At 45.4% G+C, this 4873-nt stretch overlaps 1 protein-coding gene across 1 annotated transcript in view; it reads right to left on the bottom strand.

The window, feature by feature from the left end:
- Window positions 1-211, bottom strand: part of ZKSCAN1 (zinc finger with KRAB and SCAN domains 1) — an 18948-nt gene extending 18737 nt beyond the window's left edge. The window contains exon 1 of the mRNA XM_006764652.2: window positions 62-211. The gene's annotated coding sequence lies outside the window, so the exon portion shown is untranslated. The remainder of the gene's footprint in view (window positions 1-61) is intronic.
- Window positions 212-4873: the final 4662 nt, after the last annotated feature.

Here is a 4873-nt window from a genome sequence, read left to right as displayed (position 1 = left end):
CCCTCACGCACACCCCCCTGCGGCCCCGCCCGCCCTCCGCAGAGGCCGGCCCAAGTCTCACCGTGAGCCCCGGGAGCGGCCTTGGGGCGCTGGGAGAGAAAGGGGAGCCGACTCTGGGGCTCAGACCGGCCGAAGGGCGCTGCACAAGGAGCTAGCTGCTAGGCCCTCCCGACGCCTCGACACAGACACAATGAGTCACAAAGGCCGGAAGTGTGTCAGCACCTCGTCTTCCGGGATTGCGCTGAGCTTCCGGGTCCTCTCTAGGAGCGCGGGAGGATTTTGCTACTTGGTTCCCTGGGTAGCTGGGCTCCACGCCGGTTCTCCGATGGGTGATCAAGCCTCCAGCTTGGAGTTTCCTGCCATCAGCTCGTGGGCCCCGAGTGAAAGCTGGGGACCGACGAGAAGGGGGTCCAAGCTTTATGACATATAAACAGACTGTTCAGCTCAGATGCCAATTCATATGAAAATTCGGTTTCTCCTCTCTTCCATCTCAAGTAGTCCTTGTAATAATTACAGTTATTATCAAGCATTAATTATATGTCTGTGGCAGAGGAACTGAAACAAGGGTGTAGACAGGAGAAGATCAAAGTGAAGCCAGGGGTGGCTGGTTTCACAAAGCTGCCCTGGTAGCTTCTCGTGGCCCCTGGAGATGTCTGCCGATTAAGTGGTTGGTATTTTCAAATACCTGGCGGGTGGACAAAGGTCTTTCCACAACCAAGTTAGTTAGAAGGTTCTGTGTTTTGTTTATGTGGCACATGCTATTATAGCAGTTTTCATAGTAAGGGTGTTTTCATAGTAAGAGAGTTTTCATAGTAATAGCAGACACTTTTACCTTCAAGATACTCTACAACCTATAATTATGGCCTTCACCTTTACCTGGCAGAAGTTGCTCCACTTTATGTGCAAGAGCGACCACTGGCTTTCGTGTTTGCGACTTTGCTCTACCCGTTCCAAGACGAGTTCATGGAGAGACTAAACTCAGAAGCTTGGTGGCATGACTGAAATTGCTTGGGGGAGATTATTTTCTGAAAAATATGTGAAAACTAAAAAGCAATTACAGTATCATTAAATGAAAGTTGCAAAATGGAGAAAGATAGTAATCTGTAGTGCCTCCACCCTAACCTGAGTAGGATGGCTTTACCTTTATCCCTTTCCTATCTATCTTCATAGATAGGCTATATAGTTTTAATTTATTATTTTAGACATAGTTGAAAACTATAGTTGTATTGGATAGGTGGTAACGACCACATTCATGCTATATGGCCACTTTTTGGACAAAAGCTGATTGGATTAGGTTTGGTCACCTGATGGAAGCACAATTACCTATGGAATGCTAACCTCCGGATCTACAGAGGTGGCCTGGCTTGAGAGCTCTGACTAATGGAACAATAGATCCCCTTTCTTTGGGCTGTTTAAATGTGAGACACACAGAGAACTGGGGCAAGCAGAAATCAGTAAGCAGAAGCCACTAGTTGACAGAAGCCATGAAGCCATGGAAGTCATTAGTAAGCAGAGCCTTGAGAGAAAACAAACTGAGCTATAGACACAAAGACAGGTGCAGCACATGGCACAACAGAGCTCGCAGCAGGAGCCCAGCGGTCGGTCATACTTAGGGCCACAGCATAATGGAGGTGACAGCATGAATAACCTTCAGGCCCCAAACGATGTTTATTCTCTGCATTGTTTGACTTTGCTGTCGATGCCATTATGTCCTGTCTCCTCATCTTCCCTGTGTGTCCTTAGAATAAACCAGCAAAAGAATCTAACTTTGTTCCTTGCAACCTGGAAAAGCCCAAAGTGATAATCATATGTATTACTTAAAAATGCTTAATATCGTATCATTAACATTTTAAAGTTTGCTACACAGAATGGATAATTATCATTTTAATAGCCATATAGTAACCCATTGAGCAGCTATAGCATTAAGTATTTAATAATTCCTCTATTTCTAGACATGTAGAATACTCTAAAATTTGGCTACTTTATGAACTATTTAATTGAAGATTTTTGTACAAATACATTTGGCTAGAACAGTGTTCTAAGCCAGGGAAGATCTTTCCCTTGGGGACATTGCAGTGTCTGGAGACAGTATCTTGGTTGTTACAACTGTGTGTGTGTGAGATGGGGGGTTGGGTTGGGGGCATGCTCCTACTGGCATCTAGTGGGTAGAGGCCAGGGTGCAACTCAGCATCCTACAATGCACAGGGCAGCCCTCTTGCCTGCACCCCCACAGAACAATGAGTTACCAGGTCTGGATGTCAGCAGTGCCAAGGCTGAAAAACCCAGATCTAGACCTTAGCAAAACAGAGATGAATTTTAGGGATTAACTCGGTGTTACCTGGTCTTCGTGAATCCTTGTTGGTTCTTAATCAGCACCACTTTTCAAAGGTTATATTAACATACACTTTTTTTGGCAAGAGAGAATCCTCTGATTGAATAGACATTCACCCCGACTCCCCCGCCTCGTGTGAGTCCCCTCCCCTCTCCGGGACCGACAGGGGTGCCCTGCTCCAAGGAGGCATGTCAGGTGCGTTTCCGCTCTGGCAGGTCCTCTCCTATTTCTCAGGATCGCTCACATTCTTGGGGACACTTCAGTTCTGGCTTCTCTCCTCCAGTGACCTCCATCCAGCCGGAGTGACAGGGACCCTGTGGAAGGTTAGGAAGTCATAACAGAAATGTCAGTGCCAAGGGGACAGGCTCAGGAAAGCGGCCGTTTTTCCATCTTTAAATGTGCCCATTCCCATTTAGGGAGGTGTCAGTGTCCCCAAATGAGCATCTCCAAAACCTTGTCATTTCTGGCTCCCTAAGAGTTCCCTTACTTCCCTATCAACTCATTCATGCATTAAAAAAAGGATGCCTTTTGCATGGAATTCATAATTTTTCAGTGTGCTGTATGGAAAAGGTTTCTTTGATCATCTTGTCTGCCATATGGCCAGAAACAGAAGTCCAGGAGATACATATTTAAGACATGTAAGTTTGAAAAATTATAGATGGTATGGTTGGGGAAAAGACAGGCTTAATCATTAAATCTTGAAACATTAGAATGAAGCTCTAGCAGAGTACAAAGGATGAAGACCTTTAGATACTGCTTTATAGACAAGACAGTGAGCTTATGGATTTCATTCCAGTGGGATAAGCTGGAAAAGTGTGGCCCTCAGTGAATCCTTGGGAAATGAATGGCAGGCAGGTAAGGGCAGAGTTGGATGGACTTTTTAGTTGGTTGAATTATCAGACCCAAGTTATCTTTTTTTTTTTTTAAACATATTTTATTGATTTTTCACAGAGAGGAAGGGAGAGGGTTAGAGAGTCAGAAAAACCGATGAGCGAGAAACATCGACCAGCTGCCTCCTGCACACTCCCTAATGGGGATGTGCCCGCAGCCAAGGTACATGCCCTTGACCGGAATCGAACCTGGGACCCTTGAGTCCACAGGCCGATGCTCTATCCACTGAGCCAAACCGGTTAGGGCAGACCCAAGTTATCTTAATAAATTCACATAAACTTTGAGTGGAGTCTCCAGAGTCAGCTACTACTGGGTTCTGTCCTGTTATTTCCTGTACAATAGAATTCTCTTATATGTGTTTCATATGACCTGTTTCCTGTTTTATCAGTGTTATATATGAGAGTGTTGGGGACATAAAATTAAATTTGTGCGTGACCCTAAAGATAATGGCATTCACTAGTATGTTGAAGGTAGGAAAGCAATTCTTGTTCCTCCTTCTCCCTTTCCCCCACAAAAAATAGCAAACAGGGAATGGATGAGTGACAAAGTAATAGGGACCAATGTTCTGCATGTAGGTGGAAAAGCCTACAAAATATCCCTGTGGCTGCCATCCAAGATGGAAAATCAGTCTGGAAAAAATAAGTAAGAAAGGACTGAAAGTGGAAGATGTGGCTTTTTGACAGCAATAGCAGTGAACAGACCTGGGGCTCTTCATGGAGACAAAGCTCAAAGTGAGCTAAGAGTGTGATTCAATAAAAGCCAAACAAATCTTAAGCTCCATGAGCAGCCGTACAGAGTCCAAACATAAAGTGAGAGGCATGCCTTTCTCCATAGTGGTCAGGGCCCCCTGGGTGCAGGGCTTTGCCTTCTGGACACCCTAACAAATCAGAGTGCAGGGAGAGGAGAGTTAGCAGCACAGGAAGGAGCAATGGAAGCTTCTCTGAGTTTCAGCAAAAAGAACAGTGTTTGCTTTGGCTGAAGAGGGGGCTTGGCAGGGGGTGGCCGTGTTAGTGCGCTGGGGCTGCCATACAAAGTACCACAGTTGGGCAGCTTAAACAAAGATGTTTGGTGTCTTCTGGTCTGGAGACTGGAAGTTCAAGGTCAAGATGTCAGCAGGGTTGGTTTCTTCTGAGACCTTTCTCCTTTTCTTATAGATGGCCTCCTTCCCCTGTGTGTGTCTGTGCCCTAATCTCTTCTTCTTTGAAGGACACCGGTCATGCTGGATTAGAGTCAACCTATGTGTCTTTATTTTAATTTAATTACCTCTTTGCAGACCCTATCTCCAAATACAGTCACATTTTGAAGTACTAGGGGGAGGGGGCACAATTCAGACTATAACAGTCCCTGAATCTTGCCTCCTCACGTGGAAAAGGAAATAGATTTCTCTTTTGAAATTCCTGCAAACAATGCAAAGACCACTGTGTGGGAGTTATTAGGAATACCAATCCTGGCTCAATATAAGGAAAAGCTTTGCCTTAGAAAGGGACGGTGTCAAAGATGGTCAAAGAGTGTGGGGGCGGGAGTGACAAGTGAGGGGGAATAAAGACACATATGTAATACCTTACTCAATAAAGGACAGAGCAGCTTACAGGTACACGGAGGTACTCTGCACGACCACAAAAGCGGCCACAAAGAGCTTTATGTACTCGG

The sequence above is a fragment of the Myotis davidii genome, unplaced genomic scaffold, assembly GCF_000327345.1.
Source record: "Myotis davidii unplaced genomic scaffold, ASM32734v1 scaffold901, whole genome shotgun sequence".
Classification (NCBI taxonomy): Eukaryota; Metazoa; Chordata; class Mammalia; order Chiroptera; family Vespertilionidae; genus Myotis; species Myotis davidii.
Note: the sequence above shows the minus strand (reverse complement) of the source record. Positions and strands in the feature narration are given on the sequence as shown.